Source organism: Chlorocebus sabaeus, chromosome 2 (genome assembly GCF_047675955.1).
Source record: "Chlorocebus sabaeus isolate Y175 chromosome 2, mChlSab1.0.hap1, whole genome shotgun sequence".
Classification (NCBI taxonomy): Eukaryota; Metazoa; Chordata; class Mammalia; order Primates; family Cercopithecidae; genus Chlorocebus; species Chlorocebus sabaeus.
In genome coordinates, this window is record NC_132905.1 from 97359190 (window position 1) to 97380408 (window position 21219).

At 61.4% G+C, this 21219-nt stretch overlaps 1 long non-coding RNA gene across 1 annotated transcript; it reads left to right on the plus strand.

Annotated features, from left to right (window-relative positions):
• Window positions 1-5672: 5672 nt before the first annotated feature.
• LOC103221116 (uncharacterized) lies at window positions 5673-20995 on the plus strand. The gene is made up of 4 exons (XR_012088824.1): window positions 5673-5692; window positions 6649-6776; window positions 8858-10000; window positions 10534-20995. It is a non-coding gene; the product is annotated as an uncharacterized lncRNA (long non-coding RNA).
• The last annotated feature ends 224 nt before the right edge of the window (window positions 20996-21219 follow it).

Below are 21219 nucleotides of genomic sequence, written 5' to 3' on the forward strand. Positions count from 1 at the left end.
TCTTTTTTTGCACAGCTGGCTGGAGAAGCTGCTGTGCGTCAGGGCCGGGCCTGTGGGTGGGACAGCAACAAAGTGTAGGAAGGGTCACGGGGCAACTGTGTCCCATGTTACTGCCCAGATGGTGCCCTCTGTCCTGGGGGCACCCAGGACAGGGGCACCTGAGGCATCCCCTCACAGCCCCTGCCCAGGAAGGAGGTGTCAGGGCTGATAGTGGCACCTGGGAGGTGACTTGGAGGCTCTGGGGTTGGCGGCCGACAAGGTGTGAACAGTTGGGAGATGGGCGAGTTAGAAAGGGGTAACCAAACAAGTCAAGCATCTTCCCAAATGTCTCCAGGCGTAAGAGGGCGTTGTAACATACGATGTTGTGTGTGTGTGCACATCCCTCTGTGTGCATACATCTCTGTGCACACGTGTCATCTGTGTGTGATGTACACACTCACACATGTGCTGGCAGAGGAAGCACAGGGAGAGGCTCCCAGGCCTGAGTGACGTGAGAGACAGGTATGGCCCGCAGGGTGGCCTAGCAGGAGCTGGCCTGGTGCCTGCCTGGCTCCCCGGCCTCACCCTCTAACCCAGGTGCAGGCTCCAGCCACTTTCTCCAGGGTGGGGCAGGACACCCTGAGTGCTCAGTGGGCTTCCCAGCCCTCAGTCCCCAGAGGGTGAGGGTCCTCATCCTCCTGGGTGCCCCCGCGCCAGCTGCTGAACCACATGGCCATGGACTGGGGAAGCAGAGTCCAGACTCTAAGGAGGGGTTTCTTTGTCATCTTCCAACTCAGGACCCTTGGGCCAATAGGAGCAGCTCAGCCTCATTTTCTCTCTTCTTCATTTCCTGTGTACTCGAGGGGCCTCCCGAGGGCTGCTCCCTTCCCAGATGAGGCTGAAATAAACCCTGGCATGCAGGTCGGTGGGTCCCTGGAGGGGACAGGCCATGCTAAAGCCACCAACCCCCAAAAGTGTGAGAGGATGAACAGGACAGCGGCAGGGGCGTAGCTGGGTGCCAAGGAGTATGGTGGTGGCCGGATTCGGGGAACGGAGCCCCAGGGTGGGAAGAGCAGAGCACCTTCCCTACACGGGGAGGGTGCCCCGTCCGCTGCACAGACCTGCCTGCCCGCTCCCTCCACGTGGCCCAGGGGAGCCAGGCCTGGAAGGATGTCGTGGGCGATGCTAGCTCGGAGTGGCTCCTTTTATGGGGAAACTTTGGAACTTCATCTGAGAAAGCGTCGTTCAAACCCAGGGCCCCGCCTCTGGCCAGGGCAAGACAAGGAAGCCATCCATAGTCTTCAAGACTGTTGCTCCCGGGACATACCGTTTCCTGTGGGAGCTTCAGCACTCAGAACTCACCTGGCATGCAGGAGGCTCCCATGCCACCCTTGTCGGAGGAGCTGATGGGTGATTTAATTAGTAAACAAACGATTTACGAGCAAAGAACCAAAATCTCTCCGTGTGTGCCCACATGTGTGCTTGTGTATGTGCGTTGTGTATGTTTGTGTGCACTACATGCATGTGTATCTGTGTATGTGTTTTCTCGTGCACATCTATGGATTCGGCTGTGTACAGATATTTGCTTTGTGCACATGGGTATGCACAGGTGTGTGCATGTGTGTTTGCTGTATGCATGCGTGTGTTAGGTGAATGCAGGCATGTACTCGTGTGTATGAGTTACTGTGTGTACAAGTGTGTGTGCATGTGTATGATTTTGTGAGTGCTTGTGTTTGTGTATACAAACTTGTGTGTACGTTTGTGTGTGGATCCATGCGTGTGCACATGCGTCTGTGTGGGTGGGTTGTGTGTGTGCACATGCGTCTGTGTGGGTGGGTTTTGTGTGCACATGCGTCTGTGTGGGTGGGTCTGTGTGTGCACATGCGTCTGTGTGGGTGGGTCTGTGTGTGTGCACATGTGTCTGTGTGGGTGCGTCTGTGTGTGCACATGTGTGTGGGTGGGTGTGTGCACATGCGTCTGTGCGGATGGGTTGTGTGTGTGCACATGCGTCTGTGCGGGTGGGTTGTGTGTGTGCACATGCGTCTGTGCGGGTGTGTTGTGTGTGCACGTGTCTGTGCGGGTGGGTTGTGTGTGCACATGCGTCTGTGCGGGTGGGTTGTGTGTGCACATGTGTCTGTGCGGGTGGGTTGTGTGTGTGCACATGTGTGTGGGGGTGTGTGTGTGCACGTGTCTGTGTGGGTGGGTCTGTGTGTGCACATGTGTGTGGGTGGGTTGTGTGTGCGCACATGCGTCTGGGTGGGTGGGTTGTGTGTGCACATGCGTCTGTGCGGGTGGGTTGTGTGTGCGCACATGCGTCTGTGCGGGTGGGTTGTGTGTGCGCACATGCGTCTGTGCGGGTGGGTTGTGTGTGTGCACATGTGTCTGTGTGGGTGGGTTGTGTGTGCACATGCGTGCTCTCCTTTAAGCTCACCCCTGACCAAGCCTCTTGGAGCCCAGGGCTGCGCAGGTACTTTGTGGAGCGTTTAGGGGTGTTTCAATCAAGTTGGAAACGGGCTGGGGAGGGATGGATTTGTTGTGACCTGGAGGAACAGGTAGATGATCTCACACAGTTGGTCATCTACTGGGGCTCCCCTTGGAGGCAGGACACTGCTGGTTCATGCGGCCGCTCGGCCCTGCCCACTCCCTCCACCCTGATTTCCCACTGGACTTGCAGGGATCGCCCCCAATAGATTCTGTCACCCAAGCCATGCGCCTGGGCCTGCCTTTGGGCGTGGATGGGGGGTGCCTGGCGGAGGGTGCTCTGAGCACCGGAGTGGATGCCCAGAGGGTGTGAGTCAGGTACTGTGTACTTACACTTGGCTTTGAAGTAGAATGGACATCCCGGAAGGTGACATGACAGGGATTTTCACACCCACAGACGCTCACAAGATAACTGCCCCCAGGGAGCTGTCCCAGATATCCCTCCAACCCTCCAGTCACCCCCACTCCCCCGGAAGCATTATCCACTTCGGGCACTTTGTGTGGCCAGAATGGAGACCCCTGCAGCTTCCTCATGTGGCACTTCCTCTGCCCACCCTCCCAGCTCCAGGTGACCCAGTACCTCCAGGCACCAGCCCCCAGCAGCACCACTCACTCAAGGGTTCATGACAGATGGGTCTGAGCAGGGCAGAGTGGCCCCAAGGACTCTGAGCAGGAAGGGATTTAACACAGGGAAAGGGTGTCACAGGACCCAGGACGGGCTGCAGACTCCAGGCGGGCCTCCTGGGAGACTCAGGCACAGAGTGCTGCCCCACCAGGCATCGTCACCACGGCAGCCCCCCCGGAGCCGTGCCAGGAGCATAAAGCCACTAGGGCCACTGCACTGCCACTGCCTCGCCCCCCCGGAAGCTGAGGAACAGACCCGCACAGCCGTGACCACCTGCGAGCCAGATGAGCCAGGGGAAGCAGCCGCGCCTCCAGCCACCCCCGATCCAGCACACGGAGAACGTGGCAGGACAAGCTGGTATCTCCGTGGGGTGCCCCCATTGTCCCCATGTCTCACACACACTCGCCTGACGGGTGGCCTTCCCCACATCCGGGAGCCTGGCTAGAGTCTGGGAGGCGGCTGCCCACGTCCCGGCTGCCCCTGAGCAGGAGGCTGGCAGGGGATGCACGGTGAGTTCTCTCGGGGGTCGGCCCGGCCCCAGCCCCCTGGGTGCAGTGAGGGGCCCCTGTGAGCCTGTTGATGGCAGGTGAGCTGCGGTCCTCTCGTCCTAGCCGGCCTCAGGTCTGTGGTCCTCCGGGCAGGAGGTATCTGGCAGGCCAGAGGCGGCTCCTGTGTGCGCCGAACAGCCGTGTTTACACAGGCGTCAGCTAGTGGCGCTGGCAGGGCTTCTGTCGCACCAGCCCTCGGCCCACAGCAAATGCCGAATGCTGGTGCTGGGAACGGAAGTGGGAAATGACAAGGTGGGGGTGGGCAGGGGGAGCAGCCCTGAGGGGGACTCTACGGGGGTGCATGGGGGTACGGGGACTTGCGGGAGGAAGCTGCAGAGGGAGGTGCGTGGATGTGTGTTTGTGCGTGACTGGGGTGTGAGCGTGCCCACTGTGTGTGTGGCTGTGTGCGTGGCGTGAGTGCAGGTGTGACAGTGTGTGGGAGTGAGAGTGGGCATGAGTGTGTGCCACGGGCCTGGTGTTGGGTCTTTGGAGGCCAGGGTTGCCCTGACGGGCCTGCAAGCTCTTTTTTGATTTGTAGTTATCTGAGAAGTCTATACAGGAAGAAAATTAAACCGCATTTACTAAATACAATAAAATTACAGGAAGGCAGAGTTGTCCCCAAATTGCAAACATGTGGTCCCTGAGTTGCTCCACAACAGCTCAGCCCTAGACCAAGGGTGGAGATGGCAGCCCTGAGCCCCGGGCCCATCTCCTGCTCCCCACTGAGGTGACACAGGACCCCCGTAAGGCAGGACCCCAGAGCCCCGCACGGCGGTGGGGGGGGCTGTGTTGGGGGAGGGACCCCCGCCTGCTGTCCCTGCCCAGCCTGCAGTCCCACCCTCACCGGGCAGTGGACCCTGGACTGCTTGTGACCATGGCCTCACTTGGAAAGCTGCTCTGGGCTGGTCCGAGCCTCTTCCCTCTTTCTGAAAAATCTGAGGCCCACTAGCAGCGGGCAGCAGGCCATGGGTATGGTCTCGGACTTGCAGGCCCAGGAAGGCCACCAAGGAGCAGGAAGGGCCGTGTCCTGGGATCAGAGCCCAGGCCAGAGACCCTCCCCAAGGCTGTCACCCAGAAGGGAGATGATGGGAGGCAACAGTGGGGCCCAGGCTGGAAGGGAGAGGGGCCGGGCCTGTGGCAGAGTGAGAGCTGGCACGGAGTGGGCAGAGTGAGAGCTGGCATGGAGTGGGCAGAGTGAGAGCTGGCACGGAGTGGGCAGAGGCCAAGGTGGCGGGGTGGGCACCAGGCTCGGGAGATGCTCGGCCTCGCACCGAGCAAGCGGGGGCTCTGGGGCCAAGTGCCCACTGCCTGGAGAGCAGGGCTGGGTCCTCAAGGGCCCCCTGCTTTTGGATGTTGTGCGGCTACTGAAGCTGAAGCCCGGTCGCCCCGGCTCCATGGTCCCTGTCCAGACACCCAGCAGGTGGCCGCCCTGACCACCTACTCTGAAATCCAGGCATATCCTGGCACCACCTGGCCAAAAGCCCACACGGCTCACTGGGCAGGGGCAGCCTCTGACCCCATCCCAGCTCTGGAGGTGCTCGAAGCGCCCTCCTACACGCCAGCTGTGAGCTTGAGCAAACGTCCGTGTGTCGTGAGGCTGAGCACAGCCTGGCCCCCTGCCATGGGGGAAGAGGTTTCTCTTTGGCCCAAGCCCACCTGCCCCTGCCTGAGGGTGCCCTCGGCCGCTATGCTCAGCCCGTCAGAAACCTGATAGCTCATGTCCACGACAGGACCAGCCAGCGGGGAGAGGACCCGGGGCTCCCCTGGGAGGCAGGCCGCTCGTTCACAGGTCCGCTTGGCCGTGCCCGCTCCCTCCACCCCAATTTCCCACTGGGCTTTCAGGGATCGCCCCAAATAGACTCCGTCACCCAAGCCATGCACCTGGGCCTGCCTTTGGGTGTGGATGGGGGGTGTGGATGGGGGGTGCCTGGCGGAGGGTGCTCTGTGCACAGGAGCAGACGCCCAGGCTGCCCGAGGAGGGCAGGGCCTGAGGACTGGGACAGCCGCGCCCCTGCTGCTTGGCACAACCAAGTGAAGACATGACGCCCGCAAGGGCCACGTGAGCTTGGGGCGGGTGGTGCTGGCGGAGGGAGAGGCCGAGGCAGAGGCTGTCAGCCTCTCCCCACCCCTGCCTCACCCGGCCATGCCTGACGTCATCATGTCTTTCTGTTTGAGAACTGAGTCCACCGACCCCACCCTGTTTAGATTAGGTCGGAAGTCACCTGGGCTGAGCTGACGGCTGATTCCATCCACGAAAAGAACCATGGAACATACTGGCCTTGGGCCAGCGTGAAGCCACCCACGTACTGTGAAAAATGGCTCTTCCCTGCCACAGTCAGCCCAGCGGGAGCCGGGTCAGGGCCTGGAGCCACAGGACTTCCCACCAGACCCACTGCCCAGCCCAGCAGCACCTGCGGAGGATCCCACCGGCACCCACGCCTCCCCACACGCCACCACCCTGGCTTCCTGCAAATCCACCTTCGGAAGCCTGATAAGGTGAAGTCCCCATTTAACTAAAAGCGAGTTACTGAGGGTTCTTTTCTTTGCAGAGTGGTTCCCCTAAAGGATTCCTTTAAACATGATCTGGTCAGCCAGTGCTCACCTATGTTCACCGAGTCGCGTCGGTTTGGGGTGGCAGGAGCCCAACACTCCAGGCACCTGCGGGAGGGAAGATGCTTGGCGCCGCTCTGCTTTCAAGATGCTTTGTGTCTTAAGCAGGTGAGCAGACAGGCACACATTTGCTCACTCAGTTCCTTGGGGTAACACTGATGGGCAGGGGAAATACACCAAGGGCCAGTCGTGTGGCACTGACTCGCTGTCCCTCTATTGTATTTTATAGAGACGGTCTCACATTCGCCCAGGCTGGAGTGCAGTGGCGCAAGCATAGCTTATTGTAGCCTTGAACTCCTGGGTTCAAGCCATCATCCCACCTTAGCCTCTCAAAGCGCTGGGATTGCAGGCATGAGCCAACACACCTGGTCTGGCCGGCACCAACTCTCAACCATGCTGTCGCAGAGAGCAGAGCCCCTGCTTCCTGCTGGATGTCACCTTTCAGCCCCGAGAGTCTGGGGATGGGAGCCGGCAGCTCTCCTGTGCACAGAGCACCGCAGGAAGCACTGGAATCCGGAAAGAGCGAGGGTGCCGTGCGCAGACTTCCCGGCGGGCGTCAACCTCCTGTGTGGTTGGGAGTGCAGGCGCTGGGGCCGGAACCCTGGGCACTCGACCACAATCCGCCGGGGCAGTGTGGCCAAGTGGGCACGTGTCCTGGGGCTCCCGCAACAAGCCAGGTGGCCTCAACGACAGATACTGATTCCCTTACAGCTCTGGGGACCAGAAGCCCCAAATTAAACCGTGGGCAGGGCTGTGCTCCCTCTGGAGGCTCTGGAGGGGGGGTCTTTCTTGTCTCTGGCAGCTTCTGGTGTCCCAGGCATTCCTTGGCTTGCAGCTGCCTCCCTCCAGTCCCTGCCTGGCCCTCCCATGGCCTCGGCCCCCCTCCATGTGGCTCTCCCTGAGTTTTCTCTTGTCTTGATAAAGGCGCTTGTCCTTCACATCAGACGCTGTGGTCCAGCCTGACAGCCCAGGATGATCACGCCGCCGGGTCTTGACCTGATTATATCTGCAAAGACCCTTTTATCAAATAAGGTCATCTTTACAGGTTCTGGGACACAGATCTTTCTGTGGAGACACCATTCAACAAACAGGGGAAGCCACAGCCAGACCCCCTCCACTCAAAGTCTTGCTGCTTCCTCACCATGCTGCCCACCACATTCCGTGTCTACAGAGCTGGGACAGTGGCGGTGCCCACCTCAGAGGTCACCGTGCAGATTAAATTCAACCCTAGACATGAAGTGCTGGGTGCAGGCACAGAGAGCTGGAAGGAAAGGTTTCCTGTGACCGTGTGCTCCTTCTGCCCTTGGCTGGGGGTCTCTGCTGTGCTCGGCGTGGGCGGTGATGAGGATGTCACTGGGTGCACAGCTGGCCCTGCAAGCTGCCCGGACCCCAGGCCTCCCCTCTTTCCAGCCAGGACGTTGTGTGCTCGCAGCCTCCAGGGCCACAGGCACACAGTGGTTGCTGCTGCTGTGTGCTGATTTGCTGTGGAGACTCCACTGGGGCCAGGCTGAGCAGGGCTCCCCAGACATATCCAGAGGCTCCTCGAGAGGGCCGTGTGGCAGGCACAGGGTTGAGGGGCTTGTGTGGCAGGGCCACTGCTCACCTGGGAGTGCAGGTGGGAAGCCCCCACACCTAGCAGAGTGCGGCTCCTTCCCGCACAGCCACCTGGGCTCCTTGGCCTGACCCCGCGGGGCTCTCAAGAAGAAATGGGGGCTTCCCCTCCTCCAGTCTCACCGTCAGTCTCTGCGGTGTCTCCACCCAGCACCTCCTCCTCTGATGCCTCATAGTCACAGGCCCTGGTGAGGAGGGAGCCACGGCAGGCACAGTGGCTGGAACAGGGGCAAGTGAGTGCCCACCCCAAAGTGCAGGCAATGAACTTGTGCCATAGCCCACAGTGAGCTGGGGGGCTGGTTGTGCCCACCCCGCCTGATGTGGCCTCTTCATCCAGAAGGGGGGGTGACATGCCAGCCCCCACCTCACCGGAATGCTGGGAGGAGCGTGTCCAAGGAGGGAGCTCACTTTGTCAGCTGCAACATGCTGTGACTATCATGTGACTTCCCGGGTCGCTGTAGCAAGTCCCCCAGCCTGGGGGCTTCAGCAGACACGGCTCTCTCACCATTCAGGAGGCGGAATCCCGGGTCAGGGTGTGGCACCACTGGCTCCTGAGGCCTCTGTCCTTGGCTCTGTCTCCTGCTGCTGTCCTCACAAGGTCATCCATTTGTGTGGGTCTGTGTCCTCATCTCTCTGTATAAGGACACCAGGCAGATTGGGCCAGGGCCACCCCATTAGCCTCATGTTACCTTAACCACCTCTGTGAGGACCCCCATCTCCAAGTAAGGTCCCTTGTGGAGGCGCTGGGGCTTAGGGCTGCAGCATACAGATCTGGGGGAGACACGTGGCCCCTAACAGTATCGAGGGTGGGTGGACCCCCACAGGACAGCCACCGGACATTTTCTTCTCTGCTGGTCTGAAAATCACACTGTCTTAGACAGGGAAGAACCAACATTTCCACCCCAGGCTGAGGCCCCCAGAGCGCACAGGACCAGAGGATCAAAGAGCAAACGTCACCCTCAGGGTCTAACGTGCAGGTGGCAGGACCCCGGCCCTTCCTGAGTATCTGGTTGTAGGTTTTGTCTCCGCAGCGTGCAGGGATGGGTGCAGGCTCCGTCCAAGGTCTTGGCAAGAAGAGAAACTGCCACCGCAGAGGGGCTGGCTGAGGGGCTGGGATGGGGGCTGAGGGGCTGGGATGGGGACTCCGGGGTGTGGAGTCGCACACCAGCCCCTTCCACCCAGGCAGAAGGTCCACTGCGCTCTGCTCTGCAGCCTGCCTGTTCCTGTGCCAGCCAGGGCACTCCCAGGCCTGTCTGCAGCCAGAACACAGCCGGTTCCGTGTGCTTGTCCTCAGGACCCATTAGGAATGAATCCAGGCCTCGGTCCTGGCCGCCTCTCTGAGGCTGGACGCTCAGGTGTCCCCTTCAGCCCCTTTCTCTAGACCTTCCTGCTGAACAAACGAAACATCTCACAGCTCTGCAACAGCCAGGAGCTGCTGGTGGAGCTCCATGCCCGGCCGCAGAGAGAGGAGGCGCCCTGGGCAGCCCGCCAGCACCCGGGCTCCCACAGCGGAAGCGTCTTCTTCGGCTCTATTTTGAAAGCTGTTCTTTCCACAGTGCCTTTGACAAGAATCGATTTGAGTGAGCCAGCGTGTCAATACAGGCTAGCACAGGACTGGCCTCAGGGCTACATTGGGGCGGGTGACAACCAGGCCCTGGCTGCAACCCCCCGGGCAAAAGCATGGCCAGGCAGGAGGTAGGGCCTGTGAGGTTGGCTACAGCGACTGTGGGCGCTGGGTTTGGGGCTCCTCAGCCCTGAGAGGGGACCCAGGCCCAGGCGGGCTCCCAGCCTCCAGATCTTCTCCCCTTGAGACCTCGCCTTCTGCACAGCGACAGGAAAGACCCCCTGAGTCCCACTCTGCAGGGATGTATTCCATTTCCAGAAAGTTCCTTCCGGGTGCAGAGTGACACGTGAGCCCTGGGGACTTGCCTCGACTTGGTACTGATTTTCTCCACGGAGGACCCAGCAGTCACGGCCCGTGTCTGCACAGCCCTCGGATCCCGCGGAGGAATTCAGCCGGCCCCTCCCCCTGTGCCGTTCCCTGCTGTTCAACCCAAAAGCCATGGAGGCAAAGTCAGGCCAGGTTCGGGCTCCATGCAAAGTGCCCTTTGCAAGGTCCCCCTGTGGCCAAGCCCAGCTCCATGAGGTCAGGAGGCCAGGGTGGGGAGGCCGCCTGGGTGCGGGGCCGGGTCGGGAGGCCGCGTGGGGGGTCCCAGGTGGGGAGGCCGCCTGTGGGGGGTCTCGGGTGGGGAGGCCGCATAGGGGGGTCCCAGGTGGGGAGGCCGCCTGGGTGTGGGGCCGGGTGGGGAGGCCGCCTGGGTGTGGGGCCGGGTGGGGAGGCCGCCTGTGTGGGGTCTCAGGTGGGGAGGCCGCATAGGGGGGGTCCCAGGTGGGGAGGCCGCCTGGGTGTGGGGCCGGGTGGGGAGGCCGCCTGTGGGGGGGCTCGGGTGGGGAGGCCATGTGTGGGGGTCTCAGGTGGGGAGGCCGCCTGTGCGGGGTCTCGGGTGGGGAAGCCGCGTGTGGGGGTCCCCGGGTGGGGAGGCCGCCTGGGTGGGGGCTCCCGCCAGCGTCCCTCCCCGCTCATGGAGGCACAGGGACAGCTGTGTGTGCCTGCAGGGAGGCCTGGCTCTGCCCACTCGCCCCCGCAGCGTGCTGAGGAACTCGGGCTTTGCTTTCTAGGGTACAGTGAGAACACGGGAGAGGACTTAGAGACCGCCTGCCGCCGCCGAGGGAGGCAGAGCGGGATTCGCACCCCCGTCATCGCTGGGCCCACACACCGCCGACGGCTTCCGCGTGTGGCCATCTGTCTCTCAGCAACCCTCTGGCAGAGGGACCCAGCAGATGATTCGGGGGCCGTTCACACTCTGAAACCTGCTTGGAGTCAAAACACTGCTGGCGAGCCTCCGCTGCAAACCCAACCCAGACAGTCTTCCACGGTGGCCCTCGCAGTGGCGGGCACCCTGCCCACTCGCTGCCAGCCCCTGCCCGCTGGCCTCCAGGCCCGGCCGGGCCCCTGACCGGTCTCCTGACCCAGCATGCTGCTCCCCCTCGGGCCCGGCTTCCTTGCCCGCTGGGATTCCCAGGCCTCCCAGCCCAGCCCTGCAGCAGGAGCCCCGAGGGAGGCTTGGCAGCTGCAGAGGCGAGTGGGCCACGGGGAGCCTGGAGGCCAGCAGGACCAGGAGCCCCTCACGGCGCAGCAGCCACAGCATCACAAGCCACTTCCACTCCTGGGCGACCTGGGGGCCCCCACCCCGGTCTGAGCTGCCCCTTATTGTGACCTGGGGCTCCCTGTGGTGGGCTCCCCCGGTGCCCCCAGATCCAGCCTCAGGGAGGTTCCAGACGCCGGCCAGGCCTCAGCGGCTCCACCCAGGATCACACACTCCTATCTCCGCACTTCCACCCTCCATCCTGCTCCATGCCGCCTCTGCTTGTTATTCCAGCACATTCCGGGGCGATGCCTGCTGCAGTGGCGCAGCCAGTACCTCCACCCTACCCCCCACATGACCCACCAGCCCCTCCGCATTCCCTCCGCTCTGTGCCCTCCCTGACTGGAAGCCTGCCTGGCCCGAAGGGTCCTCACCTGGTGAGGGTGGGGTGTCGCCCTCACCTCCCCTCCACCCCAGCCCACCTGTGACTCAGCCCCGAAACCCTCACAGCTCTGTCCTCCCGGAGGGAGCCGGTGACTTGGTTCTGATGGTGCCTGGACCCAGCCCCGGCATGTTCAGAATCCTTGTCCTTTAACCTGCCTCCACCTGTGGTCGCCTCTGCCTCCCTGCCTGACCCTGCAGGCCCTGCGGAGCAAACACTGAGGAACCCTGAGGAACAGAAACCCGAGCCTCCTGTGGCCCCAGCGAGGTTTCCTCTGGGGGAGACAGTGAGCCCAAAGCTCTGGCTCTCGAGGGGTGGACAGAGGCCGGCTGGCGTTGACGGGGTGCCCCTCTCTACCGGCTTCCACAGTCCTTGAGAGCAAAGACGGTCCCGGCAGTGGAGCAGAGGGCATGGGTGGGGCATCCAGTCTCCAGGGAGCCACTGTTGGGTGGGGAGGAGCCCGAAGTGGGCTCCGGACCCCCGCGGGGAGAGTGTCCCCTTCCAGTGGGGGCGGCTGATTGATCTGGGCACAGGGGCAGGAATAGCCACCCCATCTGGTGCTGACCTCGAGGCCGTGCCTCTCGGGGCATTTTGGCAGACCCACTTGGACCTGGGGACAGCCTGATTTCCTGCGGCCGTGACCCACAAGGGTGGCAGCTCTCTCAGTCTTGACTTACCAGGACACAAACCCAGGCCATTTAATGTGCAGGCAGCCCCAAGTCCCGGCAGGGCCAGAAGCAGACCGTGGCTGGGGATGAAAGCTGCATGCTGGTCCCTGGGGCCCCCGCTCACTCTGAGCTCCTGAGAGGAGGGAAGTCCCCACGCCCCACTGGGTGGAGTGCTCCTTGGCCTAGGACCCCGTCCCATGTCTGCTGCCGTGGGGGTGGACTCTGGGCAGAGAGAGGCCAGACGGGCACCCAGGTAAGCTGGAACATATCCCTCCTGCTTCCCCCAGGGTCCCCAGAGGCAACCTCCCTCCTGCACAGGCGTCTGTCACCTTACCCTCTAGGACATCTTTGCCACGTGCAGTGAACCCCCGGACCATGTTGCATGCCGCATCGCCGGATTTGGGCTGTATACAGACCAAAGCATGTGGCATGGCGCCTTCTGCCATCAGCGAGTTCCTTGTCTCTCGATAGTATGTGTCCAGGCTGCCCTTCAAGGTGGCAGTGAGGGCAGTTGTCTCTTGCACGCTGTGTACAGTTCTGTCACTGACCCTTACACACAGCCCTGGAGACAAGAGAGCGTCGGGAGCATTCCATGCAAGTGTCCTGGCATGTGCGGGCGTCTCCATAGCACGAACCCGAGCCGGGGACCACCCCCTCCCCTGCTTCCATGATTCCACCAACTGAGGGGGCAGAGCCAGGGCTGGAGGCACGCCCCGGGTGACAGCAGGTGGCCATGCCGGTGAGTGCACGCGTTCTCAGTTAATTTATCCTAAATATTTGTAAGTTTCTTGATTATTGCAGTTGCATCCCCAAGATAATGCCCCCCTCACCACGTAGAAGGCACATGTGCTCTGATGGCCCCTCCCACACTGGGGTCAGGGCACAGCACCGTAGCGAGGCGGCGTGGGGGCTCAGAGGACCTCGGACAAGGCTGGGTACATGGGGCTTCTCCAGCCAGCCAGGAGGAAGCACCCTGCAGACTGCTAACTTTTACAAACTACAGTAAAAAAGAACAGCTAGAAAATGAAAACGAAAAAGGAAAGATATACCAAATACAAGACCGTTTTTATTGTTACATTTAACAGTCAACTCACTTCGTCTGAGAGGCGTTGGCATCTGTGGACATACTCGGTGCTGAGGTTTGTCCTGCTGCGGGCAGGGACAGGTGGTTCTCCTGGGGTGCTGGCCTCCAACCACTCTGCGAGGCTGCGCTGCGTGGGACACTGAGGCACCCGTCGGCCGCTCACTGCCTGGCTGCGTCTATGAGGGAGGAAACAAGCTGGGCACCAGCTCAGCCTCTGAAGACCCCATGGGTACCCTAAGCCATGGTCTGTCCCCGAAGTTCCTTTTGGGTGGGAGTGCTGGGGGTGCAGGGACACAGGGTTCCAGCTCACCCAGGGCCAACCCTGACCAGACGGCAGGAACCAGGGTCTGCAGCTGGATGCAGATGGCAGGCAGATCATTCTGGGGAAGTCCCTTTCTTAAACCACATACTGTCCTGGGCTGAACAGGCCCCCCTAAAAATTCATGTCAACTCAGAACGTCAGAATGTGACCTTATTTGGAAATAGGGTCTTTGCTGATGTAATCAAGTGAGGGTGAGCTCACACTGGAGTATGGTGGGCCCTTGTCCAATGACAGCATCCTTGTAAGAAGACGGAAGTCAGCCCCGCAGACGCAGGGAGGACAGCCACGTTTCAGTGGAGGCAGAGACTGGAGCCACATAGCCGCAGGCAGAGGGATGCCTGGGGCCACCAGGAGGTGGAAGAGGCAGGGAGGACCCTCCCCTCGGGCCTCCAGAGTGGGCAGGGGCCTGAGGATGCCCTGATCTGATCCCTGATTCCAGCCTCTAGAACCGTGAGAGGTTCAGCATCTTTCTCTGCCCCCCAGCCCGTGGCCTCTGTCAGGGCAGCCTTGGGAGCTGAGCCTGGCCCCTAATTCTCGGGAGCTCTCCCACGGACGGGGTTCTGCATCTCCCGAGCATGTCTGAAGTCCCCTTTCCACTGCTCGCCAGGCTGATGGTGACTGCCACCTTCCCTTGGGACCCACCCTCTGTTCCCAAAGGCCCTGCTGGACACCCGGCCGCTCAGCCCCACCTCGCCTAGCCCGCATACCCCTCATGTCTTCTCTGAATGGGGTCTTCCCTGAACGGGCCTGGCCTTTCGGTGAGGAGGTGAGGCCTCCACTTGAGGGCTGGCCCCTGATTGCTCTGGCATTTCAGTGACACTGTGCCCCAGACTGAGGGAAAACTCTAGAAAAACTCCCCACCAAACTCCTCTTCTGCAGAGTTGAGGGGACGGGAAGTCTGTAACTTTCCTGCAAACGTTATTCTGCCCCTGTCTGGTGGGCTGAGATGGCAAAGGTTGATGACAAAGGTCCTGGGAGTTCCCACAGCTGTGGGGGAGGGTAACTGGCACCCCCCACCCAATGGGGAATAGCAGCAAAGCTTCACATAGCCCCCAGGGGCGGCCTCTGCCGCTGCGCACAGGTCCCACCGGAGCTACATGAAAACCACAGACAACCTGGAGTCACCGGCACCCTCGGTGGAAGGGATACCCCGTGGTGTCTCCCCCTCCCGGCACAGCCAAGAAGAGAAAGGGCCTGTGCACCCCAGCAGCAGAACACAGTCCCCAAGATCCCCACAGGCTGGGAAGTCAGAGATCAGAGGAGAGGTCGCCGCGGGGTTATGACTCTGGGGAGTCCCTGGGGGGGACCAGGGGATCCCTGTGGTGCTGGGCGTGCTCTTGGGGGGACTCAATGACATGCATGGTGGTGACACGGGTGTAGACGTGCAAAGAAGACCTGAGCATGAGACAGGATTTGTGTCTTTCATGGTATGTCGGCTCTACCCCATTTTTAAAGACTTTCAAAAATGTTATTCTGGGCACGTGCTTTGAACAGACTGTAACCCCACACCAGGAGGAGGACCTTGGATGTGGAGCTGGCAAGCTGGGGCTGCCCGGGGCTATCGTCTCCCTGCGGCTTCCTCTCCAAGAGGCTCCCGGGAGCAAAGCCGAGTCGGCAAGGCCGTCTGCCCGCTGAGCAGGTGTTGGCTGCCTGGGTGGCACTTCCTGTGCTGAGGCTCGGGGCTCTGAGCCCTCATGGCACACAAGGTCTTAAGGACAGTGACCACACAGCCCAGTTGGCCGGGGAGGTGGCCTTAGGAGGGAGAGCCAGAGGCCACAGAGTGTGCTCCAAGGTACACAGGGCCCTCCGTCTGGGACTGTAAGAACAAAGAAGGGTCTAGGGCAAGGCGACAGGGACAACCCCAGCAGAGAAGCGGAGGGAGGGGTGGAGACAGCGCGAGATGACCGGAGACCACATGTTGGGTGGTGCTGGGGGGACTATGGGAAAGGGGGGCCTGGCGTGAAGACCCCCTGCCCAGCCCTGTGGGGGTCCTAGCAACCCCGGAAGTCTGCTAAGACCCTGGCACGGGCCCCACTTCCCTGAGACTCAGCTTCCCCATCTTTAAAGTGAAGCCTGGCGCCTGCCTCCAAGTGCAGTGAAAATTCGATTACGGAAGCCACAGAGGCGCTCAGCACAGCGCCCAGCGCAGGGCCGGGACCCAGAGTGGACTCTGCCGTGGGACTGCCTCAAAGAAATCTTAGCAAACACAGGAAGCCAGCCCACCCTGCAGCCATGGGGCCAGGAAGCCCCCCCTTTACCAAGTATTTGGGTATTTTTTCTCTGTGCTAACAGCCCAGACGGAGCCACAGCCTCAACCTCTGTGTGCTGATAACACCAAGCTGGGGCGCCGGGGCCATGCAGGGGACGGTGCCGGCCTGAGGCTGCAGCCTGGGTCTGGATGCCTTTCTAATTCAGGGCCTCCTCGCGGCCTGGCTCCATAAATGGTCAAATGCAGCCTGACGGCACAGCCTCCTATCAGCTCTGGGCTCCATACTGCCACACAGCCCACATGCCCCGTTCCCCAGGAGACGCCCGCAGGTGGGCAGCGTCACTCCCACCCGCCAAGCACACACTGTCCCCGTCTCGTGTCCTGAGGAGCCGGAAGCAGCTGCTTCCTCCCAGCCTGAAAGCTGCACCTCGGGCTGCACTCGGCTCCCCGAACCCGCCCTCCGCTGCCCTGCAGTTCGCCAAGGGAGCTACCCTTCCCATATAAAAACTTTACCTCCATTTCCTTGTAAAGAAGAAACGTTTCTGACATCAAGGAAGATTCTAATTTGAAAAGCAAGTGATTCATCTCCCGGTGCCACACAGCAGACGCAGGTGTGACCAGCCTGGGTGGGGTGCCTGAGCTGGGGGCCTGGGGTCCTCTGGGAGGGGCAAGAAGGCAGCGATGCTGGCTCCCACCTCTGTCTGCACATCCCATCTGCTTCCACACACCGCCCTGCCATAGCTGCTTGCAGCCCCTTCTCTGTCGGTTTCCCCATCTTTTGGTTTGGTGATACTCAGAGTTCCCATTCGGGGATGCTACCCTCTGTGTGATGGGAAGGAGGGGAGACCCTGTGTCCGAGTCCTCCTGGGGGAAAAGCAAAGATGCTGGGACCAGCCCCCAGCCCCACCTGTCAGGAGGTCTCCAGTCCCAGTGAGGAGGCCCCACATGTGGCTAGGATGCCCCAGACCCCAGAGACTGAAGGAAGTGGAAAGGAGGGCCCCCAGTCCTAACTAAGGGGTCAGACCCCCCCCCCAATGCACATCCAGGCACGTCCCCACCCCCCAGACCTGGTTCTAGGTCTGCCCACTGCAAGAAGGCCCCCAGCAAGGACACAGTCAGAGGGGCTGTGTCCCAGGCTGGGCTCACGCTCAGTCCTGCTGCCCCAGGGGTAGATCCCGCCCCTGGCCCACGTGCTGTGGAGCCTTCAGAGTGTCTGTGAGGCCCCTTCCTTGGAGGGCAGCTGCTGAGGGGCTGCTGTGGGACTGGGGAGCCTCCCGGCAGCAAGTGTTCCCAACGCGTAGCTGGGACGCTGATACGGGGACGAGATCCTGGCTTTGAAGAAAGCCCTTTCCACCCTGTCCACGTGGGGGTCTCCCGGTGCCCCCGAGCCAGCGGCCCCCTCCTGCAGGCTCTGGAGGGCCCCCCTGCCTGCATCTGGTCTCGCATTTCCTCTGTGACCTCCAAGCTCCCCCTGGGGAACCCTGTGCAGGCAGTGGGCAGCATCTGGCACGCGGGAGGCGCCGTTTCTTCCACACTCGCGTGTCCTCAGCCCAGATCTTCCGGTGAAGTTTCCCCAGCAAGTGGCTTCCCCTGCCCCCTCCACCCTGCCAACGTGGTTCCTGGGCCCCCGCCCTTCCCTTCTCGGCCTCTGCTCCTGGGTCTGGGGCGTGCATCCAGCCATCCACGCTCAGAGAGGCCACCTCCTCCCTCACTTGCAACCACCACAAAGCTGCCCGGGACCTTGTTCTACCCTTTCCAAAAGTCCTCAGGACCTGCCTGCCTACAGAGCTCCCTAAACGCCCTGTGAGCTCTCCCGGGCCCCTCCTCTCCTGGCTAATAATGTCCCACTCGGTGCTGCCTGCCTGGCCCCAAAAGAAAAGGGCCCTGGAGTGAGTTCTGAACACAAACTCACTGAAAGTGGTCCCCTGCTCCCCCCGCTGAGTCTGCCCCTCCTCGGACCCTCCCCTTGGGCAGGGAAACCTGCCGGGACCTGACCTTTTCTTCCTGAAAGCGCCTCAGGCTGGGAGGAGAGGGATCCACCCTTGGCGGTTGAAGCATTCAGCAGGAATCAGCCCTCGGGGACGGACACCCTGAGACCAGCCCTGCCTCACAGGCGCCGGTCCTGGGCAGGCTACCTTGCTCAGGCCGTGCTGCTCCCAAGAAGCCAGGATGAGCAGCTAGCAGTGGGCCCTCCAACACACAGAGTGCCACGTGGAGGAGTGTGGCACCCCAGGGAACAGCAGACACTGCATGTCCTCCTGGAGCCCTGGCCCTGGGAGATGGAGTGCAGTGGTTCCAGCTCTGACCTCATGAGCCCAAGCTCCACTACACACTGGATCCTGACCTGACCTGGGTCCCGGCGGCTCTCTGGCCAGGCCTCTCCTGGTGTCTCCCGTCCCTGAGGCCGGCACCCAGCATCCAGGCCCCCCATACAGCCATCCCCTCTTCAGGAATCTGGGTCATGGCTGCAGGAAAGGGGCTACCCAGAGTAGGATGTGGAGGGAGGGGCTGCAAAAGCTGGAGAGAATCCACAAGACACTATTTAGCCACATGCCCTCAATTCTAACTCTCAGTGACAAGACTCTTTGCTTGGCCAAACTTTATGAGGCTCTTGAACCTTCTAGACCACTTGCACACTTCCCTGCAAAATCCAGTTTTAGCAAGAACACTGCTAAGTGACTTCAGCCAGAACTGCCCCACCCCACATCTGATCATCCTCATCAGAACAACCTGCTCATCCTCCGGCACCCAGGTGATGACTGATCACCCCGCCTCCCCTCAGCCAGAATCCTGTTAGGCCAGTGTAGCCAGAACCCCCCACCCCTGCTGTTTCTTCTTAGTGATGTTCCATCTGCGGACCCTACTCTGCTCCTGGGCCATCAACTCCCATTCGCTGGGGCTGTATTCAGAGTGGAGCCCAGTCTCTCTCCACCACCGCGAAATCCCACTGCCCTGGTCCCAGCACCCACTGCACTGGTCCTGAGTAGTCAATCCCCTTCCGGTCTTTAGCGAAGGTCACTGAATAAATTGCCTTTCATGGCAGGCACACCCTTAAATGCAGACACGTGTGTCCTGGGAGGATTACGAACGCTCCCCCGGCCCTGCGCATCGGGGGTCCCGGGAGACCCACCCAGACCAAGCCCCTCTCAGGGTGGGAAGAGTGTGGGGCAAAAAGAGGAGGCTCGGCCCAGGACACTGGCCGCAGGCTGGCCCGTGCAGGGGGTGAGGGCTTAAGACGGCCTCATCTTCCACTCCAAGTGTGGCCTCCATCTTGTTGGTCAGTTTACGAAAGTCAACCCTATTGACTCAGTCAGGGTCCTGGCAGGAAAGAGGCCAGGGCATAGAGAGAGATAGGGATGGCTCCAGGGGTGTGTGGCCCCAGGCTGTGGGGGGGGGGGGGTCCTGGAGCACCTCCACCCCAGCCTGGAGAACATCCAGGCGGAGCAGGAGGAGAGCTGGGCTGTGTAGGGGTTGGGGAACACGGCCAGCGCGCAACCCCAATTCTCCTCCATCTGCCTCCAGTTGGAGGAGGCAACCTCTGCCAAACCTGGCCCGAGGCTCTGTCTACTGGGGCCACAGGGAGAGTGGAGAGAGTGCCGGAGCTCCCAGGGCAAGGGGAGGGGCCACCCCCAACCCCGTCAAGCACGTCGAGGAGGCAGAGGAGGAGCCCACACCGCCCCAGTGTCAGCCCCACACCTGCACCAGCCTCACACGCCTGCACCAGCTTCACACGAGCTTGGGGGCCTTTGAGGGTCAATGTCTGCACTACAGATGTGAGCACGCATGTGTGTGTGCAGGACCTTCGACCGCAGCCTCCCATGCACCCCTGGAAAGGTGCTTTGCCTCTCTCCCTCACTCACCACGTGCAGGGCAGTGGGTACCAACACGCACGTGCACCCCGCATCTCTCTGCTTCTGCAGCCCTGACTGACCAAGGCCCCCCAGGCGGGCTCCAGCCCTCCAGGCACCTCCCCAAGCCATGGTGCCCGCCACAGGGTCTGGCCTCAGGGCTCCTCCAGGGCGGGCCAAGTCCCCGGGCTCCTCCCCTACCCACAGGGGGCGAGGGGCACAGCACTGACCGGCCCCTGGGCCACTCGTCTGAACTCTGAATCCTCCTAGACGGTGATCCCAGCCGGGCAGTTAGCTTGAGCAAGCCGAGTACTTACAGGACGTCACCAAACACAAGGTCCGAGCCCACATTCCAAGACCTCAGCGCTGCTGATGACGTCCTCCTGAGTTCATCAACCTCTTGATGGTTCTCATGGCCTCCTCCTGTGGATGGGGCGGGGCTGGCAGGTTCGGCACTTGCACGCACACCTGGCTCGACTCCTCGTGCCCACCCTGCAGACCCTCAGCCCTCTCCCTCTTTCCTGCCCACCCCTCTGGAGACGGGGCCTCTGGTCCTAGCCTCCCCTGTGGAAGAACGAGGGTGAGCGAGGGGCTGGGTCAGTAGCATGGCAGTGGGAGAGCCCACGGCCTCCACAGAGGGAGCCACCTGGAGGAAGCGGCCAGGCAGCACTGGCACCATGCCACATCCCTGCCAGAGCAATGGGGCCAGCGTGGCCACCCCATCCAGTGGTCCCCGTCTGGCTGAGAGTCCCCAGAAGGCAGCACCCTCTTACTGGAAAGTCAGGCAGGGCTCTCTGCAGGAGCTGACACTCACAGGGCTCCCACAGGCCTGTGTGGATCCCCAAGAGCCAGGAGGCCGCCTGCTGACGGTCCCTCTTAGGGTCTGGATCGTGGGCAGCTCAGCACGGCATGGAGTGCTTCCAGGCTGTGGTGTCCTCATGTTGCCGAGGCCTGAGCTCCCTGGAGGAAAAGCAGCACCTTCCAAGCCGTGGGGCGGAACACTGGTGAGGCTCAAAACCCTGGAGGGGACGGCCCCCAGACAGAGGCACGGACAGTGATCTTACAAACGTAAGAGTAATCTGAAAACCTTATACTTTAGTTAGAGAAAGGGCGTTCGAATATTTCCTGTTTAAGACACAGACCCTCTGAGAAGATATATAAAGGAATTGGGCTGGGTGTGGTGGCTCATGCCTATTATCCCAGCACTTTGGGAGGCTGAGGCAGGTGAACCCAGGAGTTTGAGACCAGCTTGGGCAACACTGCGAGACTCTGTCTCTACAAAAACTTTAAAAAAGCAAAAAACCCCAAAATTCGTCGGGTATGGTGGCATACCATAGTCCCAGCTACTCAGGAGGCTGATGGGGGAGCATTGCTTAAGCCTGGGAGGTCAAGGCTGCAGTGAGCTGACATGGTGCCACTGCATTCCAGCCTGCGTGACAGAGGAGATCCTGTCTCAAAAAAAAAAAAAAAAAAAAAGGACTTGGGAGAAGCCCCACTGGGTCTCACAGCCACGCTCTCCTGGGCTTTGTGGTTTTCACACTGTGGGATGCACCAGGACCAGGTGTGGGCAGCCATGGGTGTGAGGGTCTCCCATGGGCCGGTGACCACATGTGGCTTCAGGAGGGAGGGCCCCACAGGCCTGTGAC